Source organism: Crocuta crocuta, unplaced genomic scaffold (genome assembly GCF_008692635.1).
Source record: "Crocuta crocuta isolate KB4526 unplaced genomic scaffold, BGI_CrCroc_1.0 scaffold170, whole genome shotgun sequence".
In the NCBI taxonomy this organism is placed as follows: Eukaryota; Metazoa; Chordata; class Mammalia; order Carnivora; family Hyaenidae; genus Crocuta; species Crocuta crocuta.
Window position 1 is genome coordinate 2,910,731 of NW_027527853.1, and position 15,976 is coordinate 2,926,706.

At 42.8% G+C, this 15,976-nt stretch overlaps 1 protein-coding gene across 1 annotated transcript in view; it reads left to right on the forward strand.

The window, feature by feature from the left end:
* PIK3AP1 (phosphoinositide-3-kinase adaptor protein 1) overlaps window positions 1-15,976 on the forward strand; it is a 125,875-nt gene that overhangs the window by 8,781 nt on the left and 101,118 nt on the right. The window lies entirely within an intron of this gene.

The following is a 15,976-nucleotide window of genomic DNA, read 5'->3' on the forward strand; positions in this document are numbered from 1 at the left end:
TGGCCCCAGGAAGTGTGACACACACTCTGATTAGCAGTAACGGAAGACGTGCTCTGGGATGGAGGCACGTCACAGCCTTTCTTCCTCTTTTGTTTTCTATTTTGGCCTCACTGTGGGCTATGAGTGGGCTACGTGTTTATCCCTGGTGTCTTGCCACTTGAGATCATCTATACCTGATGCCAGGCCAGCAAAGAAGCCTGGAAAATTATGGGCTGATTTAACTACGCTCAATTATCCCTGCTGTGACTTGGGTATTATCTTGGCTCATCCAGCGCATATCATTCGATGAACTGAATCAAGAATTCGCTAATACTCAGTGACCTTAAAAAGCTAATATAGCTTCCTACATAACATATCCAGGACTATGCTGCTTGCTCTAAACCAGTAAATATGACCAGAGCTCTTAGCATAGTGGGATCCTAGCTAATTTGTAATGTGACTAGTGTTAACATAAAAGATGTCTCACCTGAGATGCCTGGGACTTGGATAACTAATTCTTCTAGGGTTTGCTTTTCTTGCCTTCAGAAGGACACAGTGATAGAGAAGGCACATAGTTCAATCTTGCATGATTGCACATCCTTGCTTCGAGGGAGTTTTGATCTGCCTAAACGTACGAAGAACTGAAACACAAGTAGCTGTTTCTGTGGATGTGCTTATGTCACTGCAGTGTTCCATTATGATCTCGCGGGCAGGCCAGTCATTCAGAGCTCCAGGGATGTACTGTCACTGTACTGGCGCCTCATGCTGCATGATCAGCAGGTTGTTCTTTCGAATATTCCAGTGGTGGGACACCTGGATGGCTCAGTCGGTTGCCCGTCTGGCTCTCGGTTTCAGCTCGTGATCTCATGGCTCCATGGGTTCGGGCCCCACATCTGCTAGTGCAGAGCCTGCTTGGGATTCTCTCTTTCTCCCTCGCTCTCTGCCCCTCCCCTGCTCGCATTGTTTTTCTCTCTCTCCCTCAAAATAAATAAATACATAGATAGGGGCGCCTGGGTGGCTTAGTCGGTTAAGCGTCCGACTTTCGCTTAGGTCATGATCTCGTGGTTCGTGGGTTCAAGCCCTGCGTTGGGTCTGTGCTGACTGCCAGCTCAGAGCCTGGAGCCTGTTTCAGAGTCTGCCACTCCCTCTCTCTCTGACCCTCCCCTGCTCACGCTGTCTCTCTCTCTCTCTTAGAAATAAATAAAACATTAAAAAAATAAATAAATACATACATAAATAAATAAATGAGTAAATAACTTAAAAAGAAAGAACGAAAGAAAATATTCCAGTGGTATTATTTTTAAAACTACATGATAAAAAGGATTCTTTTAATATGGTTTGAATGCATCCAATGTTTAGTGTCTGGAGTTGATTGACTATAATCATTTACTTTTTACTAATGACTCTGGCTCAGTATGCTATGAACCTGTAGTTCTAAGTGCTTCATGAAGAATGACGTGTTTCACAGTGGTGTTTCTGTTCTGAGAACAAATAACCTGTCATCAGAAAAAGATTATTTTAATGGGAGATTAAAATAAGCTTCTTAGTGGCAACTCTGTGGTTCAGAATCTATGGATATGGAGGGATGAGTGGAATTCTAGGAAAGAGAAAGAAGTAGGATGGCTTATGGCTCCCAAATAACTTTCTGATCTGGTGTTAGACTTGTGGACTTTGGGAGTTGAGGTATCCTGTGTGTGGGGGATGCTTTGGTTTGCTTTTCAGGTCCCTTAGCCTTTTGCGCAGCCCAGTAATGTGGGGCTCTGATTTTTATGCTGGGAAAGCTCTCTTAACACACTCAAGACTCAGAGTCTGGCAGTATACCAAACAGGACATTGGACAGTAGGGACACCCCATTGCCTGGCTCTGCCGCTAACTGAATGCCCAGTATCGGGCAAATCACTTAACCTCTTTGGGTTTCAGTTTCCTTCTCCATAAGCGGCAGAGAAATGGCAGAATTAGACTTGATCTAAGATACTTTCCAGGGTTAATAATCTAGGACTCCCCAAGGCCAGAGAGTCTCGAACATTTTTTTTAATGTTTATTTTTAAGAGAGAGAGAGAGAGAGACAGAGGTGAGTGGGAGAGGGGCACAGAGAGAGGAGACACAGAATCTGGAGCAGGCTTTAGGCTTTGTGCTGTCAGCACAGAGCCCAATGTGAGGCTTGAACCCACAAACCATGAGATCATGACCTGAGCCGAAGTCGGATGCTTTACTGACTGAGCCACCCAGGCACCCATAAGTCTCAAACATTTTTGAAGCATTCATCTTCTTATCCATTCCATGCCTGCTTTGACTCTTAGGAAGCTTACCATTAAAACAATGTTGAAGAACAGTACTATCCCAAGCTAGGTTTCTTATATAATTATGTCTTTAGTTAATGTTCTCTATAACTTGTGATTGTTTATTTTATTTTAAATGTTTCTTTATTTCTGAGAGAGAGAACACATGCATGTGCGAGTGGCTGAAGGGCAGAGAGAGAAGGAGAGAGAGAATCCCAGGCAGGCTCCGCACTGTCAGCATCCATCCCAACATGGGGCTTGATATCACAAACTGTGAGACCGTGACCTGAGCTGAAATCAAGAGTTCGACACTTAACTGACTGAGCCACCCAGTGGTTTTTATTATTAAATTATTTTATTATTAAATAAAATAATTTATTTTAATACTTCTCTTGTACATGTGAGGTTTTCCTAAGGTGCCTCAAAATAAAAGCAAAAAATTTGCATACATTACTACAGATATCCTACTCTCATAGAAATAAATATATGAAACGTGTATCTTTGACTTTCTGTGTTAAGAAAAACAATCCCAGTGGGAACTGTAATGGAAAATTAATAATGGGGTTAAATTAATGGTAGGGACAATAATTATGGGGTTACTGATTGTGTGGTTGTTGAAAGCTATAGGGAGAGAAATTTCAGGAACCCTTTCTAACAGTTAGATTGTGCGAAGATGGAATGGATTGCCTTTGGAGACGGTGAGTCCCACATCCCTAGGAGCATGTGAGTGGAGACTGCAGATGTGGTCTAAAGGGATTCAGCTTTGGAAGCGCAGTTGGACCACGTGACCTTCACAGCCTCTTGACCATAAAATTCCCTCAGGTGAAATTCCTCTGGTTCACCAGGAACACATTTCTGTTCTGAATCCAGTCTTCCTCCTTCACCAGGTCTCCCTGGGGTTTCTAACTTCCCCCTGAAGAACTACTGGTCATGTTCTTGCTGTGACCTCAGCAGTAAACAGCAGGAATAAAAGACCTCAGTTTATAATCCTTAAAATGTAATCCTTAAAAATGGTAAAGCTCCCAGCATGTGTACCTTTTGAAAAAACATGACTACTTGCTAGGACACCCACTGAGACCATTTGAAATTTAGGCTAAAATTTAGACCATTTAGAATTTAAAGGAAGGCTTAGAGATCAAAAGCTTTAGAGAGTAGAACTGGTAATGAGGTAATTATTTAAGAAACTTAGATTAAATGGGGTTATAGGTAGTCAGACTGCTTTTGCCCATACGGTATCTAAATAAGCAATTCTCAAATGTAATGTGTGCGGGAGGACCTGGGGACCTTGTCAGTATGCTCATTCTGACTCTGTAGGTGTGGGGCCCACCATTCTAACAACATTTCTAACAAGTGCCCAAGTGATACTGTGCTGGTCAAGGGTCCACTGAGTATGTGAGCAAGGGTCTGAGCCCCACCTCCTTTGCCAGGTCAGTGGTCATGTCCCTCTGTTGTGCATGGACCATTTTCTCAGGTCTCCACTTTTCTGTAAATAGAAGCACCATCACATCAGGGTGACCCCTGGATAGCTGTCAGTTTAAGTATAAAATTAGGTCAGTGTTGGGTGCTTAGGCCAGTAGGCTTCAGGGCAGAGCTCCTGAGTTCTCGTCCGCTGCCCCCGCTCACAGAAGTGATGTGTGAGCTCCGGCAACTTTTAATTTCCGTTTTCCAGATGTAAGTGGTCCTGACATTGGAGTGAGGGTCCACTTCCATCACAATCCTCACTGCTTCTTCATTTAATAGGCCCGCTGATCATCATTACTATTCCACTAAAAAAGTGTTTGGGAGGTTTTCTTTTATTTCCCACCCCCTCTCTTCACATTTGTCAGCCACCTTAAAATTGAGCAGATGTTTTAATTAGAGCCTTTAGTGTGTTGGAGCAGCCAGTTTGTTTCCTAAGAGCTTCATCTGTAAAATGATGGGGTTGGACCACATGATTTGGAAGCTTTGTTCCAACCCCCAGTGCTGTAATATATCATTAGAAGTTTTCAAAGAAGATGGCAAATTACTCAGAACACTTGAACTGAATTTGTGTCCTTCCAAAATGTCTGCAGTGATATATACCCAGCGCATCGAACACTGTACCGTTGTGCTGGATTTTGTTTTTTGCTTTGCTGGGTGATTATTTTAAAATAAGGAAGTGAGAAAAACCTAGGTACAGTATAGAAATAATTTCCTCTTTTTTCTGGAGCTCTATTCTTTGCTGCAAATCTCGCTGGAATATAAAAATAGATTGTTAGTCTGTGTGGGAAAGGATGTGATAGGTGATATTGAGTTTTATTTCCAAAGTTGTCATCGGTGTGCATGTAGAGGGAAGGGAAGCTCTAAACCTAATTCTTCTAGTATTATCATTTTCCATCAGAGATCTTACCTGTCCCTCCTCATGCTCTTTGTACTTCAGAAGTTTTGATGATACCCAAAATTATGTATTTTGCCTTTTGTTTCCATTGGGAAAATTTAGAGGCCTACATCTAGCTTTTCTTGGTTGATATGAATGGTCTATTTTTTAATGTTATTTATTTATTTATTTCTGAGAGAGAGAGAGAGCATGCGAGCAAGAGCAGGGGAGGGTCAGAGGAAGAGGGAGATACAGAATCTGAAGCAGTCTCCAGGCTCTGAGCCTAGCTGTCAACACAGAGCGCGACGCGAGGCTTGAACCCACAAACTGTGAGATCATGACCTGAGCCGAAGTCGGACACTTAACCAACTGAGCCACCCAGGCGCCCCTGTTGATATGAATGTTCTAATCTGAATATTATACTAGAGTTTAAAAGAAAAACAATTGGATACTTAAAAATGTCTTCAGCTCATCACGTGGATTCCAAAATCTTTTCCTAAATTGAAGAAGGAACTTTTTATAATGTTTAAAAAAGTTTTTTAAAAAAATGCCTGTAGGTTATTGCCAATTTTCCCTTTTTATAAATAATGTTGCACTGTATCTTCCTTCAGCCTTGTGCGTAAATCTTTGTGAATCTCTATTGATGTCCCCAGTGTCCTCTCTGTTGGGCTCCCAGAGATGGGGTAGCATGCATACTCTCTGAATCTTGACCCTCTCCCTGTAACCTGAATCCATGGCTCCTCTTACAGTTTTTTGCTGTTGTAGTTTAACTTTTTTCCTTCCCTTTATGCTGATTAAGTCAGTTGTTTTCATGTGCAGTTTCTCTTACAGAGATACTTGTATGGAGAGCTGCCCTGCACTGTTCCTTCCCCTCACTGACAGACCTAATAATGACACGAATGGTTTTGTGACAGTTATTAACTGTAATGCAGTGGGCACTTTATGTGCCCTCCCCACCACCCAGAGTGGGTAGATGGTTTTATTGTCATTCCTCAAATAAGAAAACTGAGGTTCAGAGAGGTTAACTGACTGGCATGAAGACCAAGAACAGCTCTCTTTGGAACTGAGGACCTTCAGGCTCTCCACTTTGCCTTGCTTTCCCCCAAGTGTGCTCCCACCGCCCTTCTTTTCCACGTGGAGACAAGAGGGATGAAGAAAGCTTGTGGAAGAAATAGTATCAGGGCAGTGAAGTTTCCCTGAGTTCGCTAGACCACACGTTGGCAAGTGAGGCTGGGCATTGGTCCTGTCCCTGCACTGTGTTTCAAGTGCACGTGCGTGGCCCTCACCCAGACCTGCCAGACCAGAGTCTCAGGGGGGCTAGTCCTGGGAATGGGAATTTCAGCCAGCCTTGCGGTTGGTTCTGCTGCACAGCCGTGTTCTGGAGGCTCTGCTCCATGCCTGGCACCCTGTCCATTGGTGTTCTGGTTAGAGGAGGCGGTGGCAGCTCAGGCCCTGTGGGCTGTTTCAAGGCAAGTCACGGGGCACACGTCCCAGGAGCCTAGAACTTGGCCACGGCATGACTCGCTTCCCACGTCACAGGGAGCAGCCCTTAGAGAAGGGAGGAGGGCCAGACCCTTGTAGCAAAGGGGAAGTCACTGCACCCTCCTTGCTCTCCGCGGCGTGGTGGCCTTACCGATGGTAAGTCATTCACTTCTGGGGCTTCTGTGGTTCCTTGCAGAGGCCGAGGGGAGAACTGCCCTCTTGAAGTGGACTATTTTTGTTCTGCTGGTCTTTTGCCTCAGGGCTGGGGGTGGTTGCACTGCTCTTTCTCTGCTGTGGGTTAACCACTCTGCCATTGGCTCCTGAATGCTCCTTAAATGCCTTCTGCTGCGTAGTCTCCCCTTTCTGCAATAATTTTTGATTTGGGGAAGAAGATCCCCAGCTGGGATAGCTGAAGTCCATCCTGTTCACTAAAAAGCCACAGCTTGTCCCAGGGCCCTTTGGATTTCCCTTGCCAGGTACCCTGACTGCCTTGTAGAAGAAGGTAAGTTCATCCCCCTCACTGCACCTGAAGCAATTACTGAGGACCAGTAGAGTTTTGGGCCCGTGGAACTTTCCCCCCGAGGCTCCCAGGATGATGCATTTTCCCACAGAGCTGTGAGCCCCAGGTGGCACAGGGCAATTGGCCACCCCTCCTGCTTCGTCAGCCATCCAGAGATGGCTGTCTCCTCCCAGTCCCTGAGCCTTTCTGTGGCGCCTCGAGGAAAGTATCTGCAAGTCCTCTTGTCAACTCTTGTTGGTTGGTGAGATGCAGCGAAGAGGGAGTGATGTATGTTCAAGTTTCCATTTCTGGAAGAATCTTGTTTGCACCTGTCTTTGTCTCGATCTTCTGTCATCCGCGAGAGTGGAAATACTAGATATAAGAATTTCATCAGTTAGTTTCTTAACCTGTGCTTTTTTGCACCTTGCTTCTCCTGGGACTGTTGGTAGTAGAGAATATTAGAACTTAGGAGGGACCTGACATCTCTTTTACCCATTTTGGTGGACATTATTTCATTTGGTCCGTGTAATTTTCCTTTAAGGAAGACATTGTTACTATGTCTATTTTATTTTTTATTTATTTATTTTTTTTTAAATGTTTTATTTATTTCNTATTTTAAAGATGAGTAAAACAAGGCCTAGACAGGTTCAATGACGTGCCCAAGGTCACATAGCTGCTTGTCCAAAAAGCTAGGATCAGGGCAAGGGTTTCTTGCCATGTAGTCCAAGGCCTACTCATGGCCTTATCTGCATATCACAACCAGCTTTTCACCTGGTACATATTTATTGGGCATCTGCTTTTTCCAAAGTCCTGTGCTGGGATAGAGCAGGGAAAGATGCACCAGTCAGTGCTGTAATGGTGCGTGTGTTTTAGAGCAGTGCTGTCCAAGAAATGTATAATGTGAGCCACATGTAAAATTTAAGGTTTACTTGCAGCTGCCGGGAAAAAAATAAAACGAAACAGGTGATGTAATTTTAATAATATGGTTTACTTTAGCCAATTACCTAAACTATTATCATTTCAACATATAATCAATATAAATATTATCGATGAGATATTTTATAGCTTTTTAAAATACTAAGTCTTTGGACTCTGGTGCATATTTTACACTTAGAGAACACACTGCAAATGTTCAATGGCCACCTGTAGCTAGAGGCTACCATATTGGATGGCGTAGATCAAGAAGGGTGCTTCTTTTTTGGAGAATTGGGGCCCTATCAGTTAACATTTTAATATATTGACTGTCATATTTGTCAACAACATGCCTATCCTGGTTTCTCCATTCATTCGTATATTTGGTCAGTCATTCAAAAAGTATTGAATGAGCATCTATCTGCCAGGTGCTGTCGGTATACAACACCTCTTTATCTTCTTATTTCCTTTCTTCCCTTTCTATATTTTGTTAGCTATTTTAGCTGTATTCCCAGGTTCCAGAAGTTCAGTGTCAGTGAGAATGAGCTTCTGGCAGCTTCTGTGAAGACAGTCAAACCAGGGTGCTTGTAGGTATATATAAATGTAAAACCACATATGGTTTTTAAAAGTTATATTTTTACCCATATATGCATAGAAAGCTTTTTTTTTTCCTACAAGGATACACAAAAACTTTTTGATAGTAGTTACTTTTGGATAGATGGAGAATTTATATTTCTCGGATGTTTCAGATTTTCTACTATGTTCATGTTTTACCTTCAGTTAGGCATTTTAAAAGAGAAAAATGATGGAGTCATGGGGATTTTATGGATCTAGAGGAAGGAGATGGGCTTGTACCCAGCTAATCCAATCAGGTTGAACTTCAGGTTAAATTCCTTTATATAAACTCCTTGCCCCTTTTCTCAGTTTCATCGGGCTGATCTTCTGGGTTAAGAGGAGTGTTACGGTATCAGTCTATGTTATTTCTTGATGTCTGCAGCCTTCACTCACCCGGTATGGACTAATCATGCCTGCTACTTTCATTGAGTCATATTTTAACTTTTGTCAAATCAAATTTGGATTGAGGTTTTCTTGGGGTACTACAATCCTGATACAAGAAGTAAGAGAATATGAGTGTATATTTCACAGACTCTGATACTGACTGCTTTTGCTACCTTGGGCAAGTCACTTGGACAAGTCATTCTGCATCCGTTCTTGTCCTTTTTAAAAAGCTGGGAGGGGGGCACCTGGGTGGCTTAGTCGGTTAAGCGTCCGACTTTCGCTCAGGTCATGATCTCGCGGTTCATGGGTTCGAGCCCCGCGTCGGGCTCTGTGCTGACTGCCAGCTCAGAGCCTGGAGCCTGTTTCAGCCTGTGACTCCCTCTCTCTCTGATCCTCCCCTGCTCACGCTGTCTCTCTCTCTCTCCTAAAAATAAATAAAACATTTAAAAAAAAAAAAGCTGGGAGGAGTACAAGTTGGCATCTGAGACTTTTACGGCCATGAAATTCCATGTTGTTTTACTGTGTGCAGCTTTACACAGGTTACATTGCATTGCTGGGTCTTACTCTGATAGTTTTCAAAACCCCATCAGAGTATAGTGTTTTATTTCAGCTAACAAGTTCTCCTTCACAATAGAATTTTAAACAGAACCTTAAATGACATAATAATAGCTTTCTGTTCATGGACAGTCCCCTAAGTTTAGTCTTGGGAGAATATAACATGATGCCATTATCTGCATGGGAATGAAAGAATGCATGTATTTAACATTTTACATGTATTGTTTATTAAGGTCTATGTGCAGATTTATGAATGTGGGTCCATAGGAAGATAATGGGACAGGGGAAATGAGGGCAAATATGCATGACAAAATGAGTTTGTTAATTTCCCTATTATTACAGGGTGTTTTGACAGCTTTTCAAATTAGTCTCCACTGCCATTCACATGACTAAGAGTGTGTCTGAGACGGCCAAGGAAATAGGATGATTTATGTTGGAAATGACTCTTTATCTGCCCTTTGGAGAAATTACTAGGCTTGTCATGTGGATTTTTGAGCAGAAGACTTCCTAATTTAGCCATTTTAGTAAAATTTAGACAAACAGTGGTTGATTGGTTTTCCAAGACACTGAACAATAGGCAAAATCAATAACTGATAAAATTGCCTTTTCTGTGGGGAAAAAACCCTTGGAGGCTATTTTATTTTCACTGTGTTTATGTTTTTAAAGAAAATGCTGGTGTCCACTGATGCTGTTTTATGTGTGGCAGGTGCCTAGTAGGTGGTGGATGGTGGATGACTGGCTGTGTAAGTTCGTCCATGGACTGTTGTGCATTTTCCTTACTCTTGGGCCCACTTCGAATGCCCCAGTTAGAGAGAAAGATACCCCTCTCGAGAGTATCCTTCTTACTGGTCTATGCTGCTGGTGGCATTTGGATCATCAGTCATTTCCATGGAGCAGGTTTGTCTTCCGTTGTATAGTCAGGACGTATCTAAAGAGAAACTGAGTTGATTCAAAGCAAGACAGGGTGATAGAGTAAATCTTTTTCACTGCGTCCATATTTAAAAATGTACCAGGTGTGACATCCTGTCCCACAAAACAATCAGAATGCTATTAGAGAAACTAACAACCCGAATTGTTTGTTCCACGAGTGAGGGATGTGGTGGGTCTTTTAGTAGCAGAGGCTAAATTGGCTGTGTCCTCTTTAAAGGAGATCATTAAAGTGAAGACCTTGGGAGAGTTCAAAAGAGACCTCTAGAATTGGCTTAGTCATTTTGGAAATTCCCTGGTACTTCTTCTTCTGGGTTTATGCCTTCTGCATATGTGTATCTCCCCTATCACTCTTACCAGGCTAGACTCATACCAGGTTCTTACTGAGAAGAATGCTGGTTGAACATGCATATTTTGTCTGCCACATTGCCAGGTTCTCAAACAGGCTGGCTCTCTCTCTAACATCTGATAACACAGGAAGCGGATGGGGGGCTGATGATGAAATGAAAGTGCTCTAATTTTAAATTTGGACTAAATAAGTTTCCTTTTAGGTGTACAGTTAATGTTTGAGGCTATAGTTGTAGCTAAGGCTTACAGTAAGACATCCATCAAAGCTAGTATATAGAAGAATATTGTTAGTTCTTGACTCAGTTTTTCGAGCATGTAAAATGTAGGGAAACATTTCTGTTGCAGGGTACGGCATTTAGCATTCCAGACAGAGTCAACCTGTTATTTGTTCTGAAACTAATTCCCCCCTTTGATTTTCTAGAACTTTCTACTATCATTTCTCAAAGCCTTGATTTGTAGCCAGGGGTCTCTGACTGTGATTGTGAAGTATTGTTGTGTAAGTTTTTCAGGAAAAATGTAATACTGAAGTGATTTTACACTCCTTTGGCAGCCTAAATGTTTGTTTTTTTATTTTGTATTCACGTTGAAATCAGAGTCCCAGAGGCTATAGAAACCCTTCAACATTGTTCCTCCCTCATCCCTTCCATGGTCCAGGGTGTTCATGTGGTTACAACTTGCCCATACTCTGGAAACAATCTAGAGTCTCTGATGGAACAACAGGGATTAGGAGCCATGGAGTTCACAGGGTGGAGAGACAGAATATTAACATTAGAAAAAGAAACTGGGATTATCTGGCCCAACCACTTTAGTTAAAAATGAACAAAAGACCCAGAGGAATTAGAGGGTTTACCCAATGTTACACAGTTAGTGACGGAGTTGAGACCCAATTTATGTTTATATTTCAATGACTATGTATTGAGCTTAAGGAGTGACTGTCCTGGGGGTGGCACTCTGCATGATCCTGGGGAGACTCAATGAAAAAGGAAACTGAATTCCTGCCTTTGCAAAATTTATGTGTCCTAGAAGGAGAGGGCCATTAAGCAGCCAGTTGTCCCATTAATTACTTAATGCCAGGCATGGCCAGTGTTATGAGGCACAAGTCTGGGAGCTCTCGGGGCACCTGGGTGGCTCAGGCAGTTAAGCATCTGACTTCGACTCAGGTCATGATCTCACAGTTCGTGGGTTCGAGCCCTGCATCGGGCTCTGTGCTGACAGCTAGCTCGGAGCCTGGAGCCTGCTTTGGATTCTTTGTCTCCCTCTCTCTGACCCTCCCCTGCTCATGCTGTCTCTCTCTCTCTCTCTCTCTCTCTCTCCCTCAGAAATAAATAAAACATTAAAAAAATTAAAAAAAAAAAGAAGTCTGGGAGCTCTCTTTGAATAATAAAAGGGACCTGAGATGTCCTGACGGCCCCTTTGGTAGTTCCTCAGAGCATCTGTCAAGGAAACAGTGAGTTTCCTGAGCATCTATTTGTCTTGGAAAGGAGGAGAAAATGTGTGTCTTACAGTGATGGCAAATGTTGTACAAATGGTTAGCTTATGCTAACACGGAGCCCAAGTTAACCATGGTTTTTAGGCAGGTTAGTCATTTTCTCAGAGTAGTGATTAGGACAGTCTAAAATTTTAGACTAGCTTTATTTAAGCAGTCAATTTTAAAATGAGCCTTTTGCTTCTTTCCTTAAATTTGAGGACAACAGTGATGTTGGGTATATATATTAATATGTTCCCACAATTTGAAAGTTTCACATTTTAGTTCATCTAAATGTGTGGTTAGAAGGGTGGGCTAAAGGGGCGCCTGGGTGGCTCAGTCGGTTAAGCGTCCGACTTTGGCTCAGGTCATGATCTCGGTCCGTGGGTTCGAGCCCTGCATTGGGCTTTTGCTGACAGCTCAGAGCCTGGAGCCTGCTTCAGATTCTGTGTCTCCCTCTCTCTCTGCCCCTCCCCTGCTTGGTCTCTGTCTCTCTCAAAGTAAAATAAATACATAAAGAAAAAGAAGGTTGGGCTAAAGATAAGTTGGAAGTTAATAAGGATCAATATAAAATTCAGCACAGGGTCCAAGAAAATAATCGAACAGTTGTATAAAACAGAGTAGAGGAATAAATATTTTGAGAGCGTTTGTAAGAAGATCTTGTGGTTTTAGTCAAAAGCAAGCTCAACATGGTCAACAGAGCAGAGCAATGTCACCTTAAAAAGGTTAATGCCACATGAAGGTTTATGAACAGAAATATTGGTGTCATAGGAGAAGCTCTCTACTACCTGGCCTTTAGTCAGCTTATCTAGAGAAGTGTTTACTTTTCTAACGGGAGGCATATCAAGATATTCCATCCACTCATCCATCCATCCATCCATCCATCCATCCATTCAATTATTTTGTTTACTCTTCCTTCAGTAGAATATGAGCCCCAGGAGAGTGGGGATTTTGTTCACTGCTGTATACCCAGTTCCTACAGCAATGCTTCACAGATAGTAGGCCCTCAGGAAACTGTGGAATGACTGAATGGAGTAAATGAGAGAATTGGATATTACGTCAGATGATAAATGTTTAAAGGAAATAAGCTTGTGGAGAAAAGAAATGTCACTGGAACCATGGAAACTGTCTTCCAAGTTTTAAAGGCCTGTCATGTGGATGAAGCAGAGGGGTGGGACTTCTCCGTGTTTCTGTGGTGGACAGGGCAGGGAGCCATGAAGGAAAGTTGCAGTGACGGCAATAACACAAGTTTAGTTCATAATCTAAAGACAGGCAATCCTGGGGAAAGGTCAGGGAAAGTGGTTATTCTTAAGTAGGGGTCAAAATTTCACCGTAAATGCTAAAAAAGAAATTGGGCTTTATTTGAAAAGCAAAACTAAACATTAAGAAGATACGTTAATTGTGGGGTGCTTGGATGGCCCAGTAGGTTGAGTGTCTGACTTTGGCTCAGGTCATGATCTCACAGTTTGTGGGTTCGAGCCCTGCATCTGGCTCTGTGCTGACAGCTTGGAGTCTGGAGGCTGCTTCAGATTCTGTCTGAATCTCTCTCTCCTCTTTCTCTCTCTCTCCTCTTCCCTGCTGTGCTCCCTCTCTCTCTCAAAAATAAATAAACATTAAAAAAAAAGAAAAAAGGAAATAAGTTAATTTGGTCGTATAGTACAGTTTTGATTGTAACTTCAGCTGTATGCTAATTCTTAATCCATACGAAGACTGAATCAGCTGTTGCTGGGTTTTATGCAAGAAGGATTGAGTACATTTTTCTGACACTTTTATGCTGACACAAGAGAACATTCCTTAGTTCACATTTGACTTTTTAAAAACAGTTTTATTGGGGCGCCTGGGTGGCTCAGTCGGTTAAGCATCTGACTTCGGGTCANTTAAAAAATAAAAAAATAACAGTTTTATTGAGATATAATTGACTTAAAGTTTTCAAAGCTGCTTTTCAATCATTATGTATTCCTGCAATTCAGTTTTGATTACCAGGTGGCATTCCTATGGTCTTTTTCCTGTTCGGTTGGTAACCTACCCAGTGGATAGTGGCTTTACTTGTGATTCAGTTTTCCAACATTACTTTTATCAGCCTCACAAATTTCTGTATCTTTTCCAAAATCTAGAATAACCCTATATATCCAAACCACACTGCATTTATAGTTTGTTGTAGACAAATCCTAAATCTGGGAGAGAACAAGCAATGAAAACGTGGCTGAATGGATAAAAATATATACCATGATTAAGCAAGGAGGGATGTTTACGTGGAGACCAATTTTGTAAATGATCATTTTGTTAGTAAATACTTTTTTTTGAGAGAGAGAGAGAAAGTGCAAGCAGTGGAGAGGAGCAGAGAGGGAGAGAGAGAGAGAGAGAGAGAGAGATAGACAGCCTTAAGCAGGCTCCATGCTCAGTGCAGAGCCTGATGTGAGGCTTGATCCCTCAAACCTGGGATCATGACCTAAGCAGAAATGAAGAGTCAGATGCTTAACTGACTGAGCCACCCAGCCCCAGGCAATACTTTTATTTTATGAAAAATTTAATTTCCTATGTTGCCCCATTATGGAGACTTGAAATAGGAATACTCAGAAGATGATAAGGCTGTCACAGTTGAAAGCCACTGACATGGGTTCAGGGCTCTAAGCTTTGTTCCACCAAGCAGAGAACTGAGGGAATGAATATTCTGGAACATCTGTAACCCATTCCATTTGGTAGACTAGTTGGGAAGCTTTGCTACTGATAATGGAATCTTGAATCACAACAGTCAGGGATCTGCTGGGATAATGGCCCCAAGCTAACACATAATATTTAGCAAGGCTAAGTGTTTATCTGCAATTAGGTCTCAAACCTCATCCCTCCCCGGCTCCCCCACCTCCCCACCCCTGCAACAAAACAAATGGAATTATTCAATTGTGACGTGGCAGGGGGAAAATCCCAGTTTCCTTGGTTTACATGAAGAAAGCTGTGGGTTTGAGGTGGCCATGTGCTCTGTGTGAATCAACAAGGTATCACGACTGCTTTAAGATGCAGTCTTGGACCACCCTTCTGAACAGTGGCCAGATGGGAAGAAGTGACAGCCCTTCTTATATTATACACAGACTCTAGTTACCCCCCTGGAGTAGCTGTTGGCAGAAGGTTGGAGAAATGGATAGTTAGGTTTTGGTGGGGAGGTACAGTATATGGAGAACAAATAAGCCAGAGCTATCTTCATTGAAGGCCTACTTAGAAAGAAAGCTGATTGCTCTGGACCTGTTTGTCTATATGGAGAGGTCCCCAACTTGGGCAAAAGAGGAAAAGCAAGAGTGCAGTTGGTCCTCAGAGGTAACCTAGAACCAAGGACTCAAACTCCACATTACCTCTCCACCTCTCCTTTCTGTCTCTGCATAGGGGTGTCATTTTCTGATGAGTCCTCTCCAAGAAGAAGTGCAGCCCCTAGGAGCTGTCCCACCTCACTCCTTCCAACCCCAACTCCGGAGAGGAACTGACACTTGTTCTCAATGGTCCAAAACTTAAAAATCCCACGTTAGGGACTAATTAGTTGAATTTGGGACAGGTGCCTAACTCAAGGCCAGGGGATTGGAGGACTATAAATGGCCCGTATTGATAGCCTGGGGTGTGGGGTTTCTAGAAGCTGGGCAGCTTCCATTCAAACCACTTGGTGAGGGAATGGGTCAGGAATTCTCCCCAAGGGGACTGCTGCCCTTGTCCTTGTCCAGCTGTGTGAAAGAGAGCTGGCACACTGAGGCATCTGGGAACATGCCTCTGCCTGATGAGTAGGAGTAAGCTGGGGATGCTTAGTCACAGAATTACAGAATTGTGGGCTGGAGTGAGACTGAGGCTCAGCACTGTCAAATGACTTGCCTCAGGTCCGTCCAGCCAGGTAGAGACCAGAGCCCAGGCCTCCAGCACTAAACTCAGACTTCATCCACTATGCTTTATTATCTTCCCAAAGGAGAAAACACCAAGATGTGGGGACTACCTTCAAACATCAGAAAGACTGTTAGGTGTTTGATGATGCTCCAGAGACAGATTAGGATTCATGGAACAGGAGTGACTGACAAGCAGAATTCTATTAAATTTAAGGAAGAAATTAATTTCAGGATTGGCTTAACAATGGAGCAGGCTGCCCCAGGAGGCGGTGGCCAGAAGCCCTGTCACTAGAAGCCTTCAGGCTCAAGTTTCATAAATATCTGCTAAGGATGCTGAAG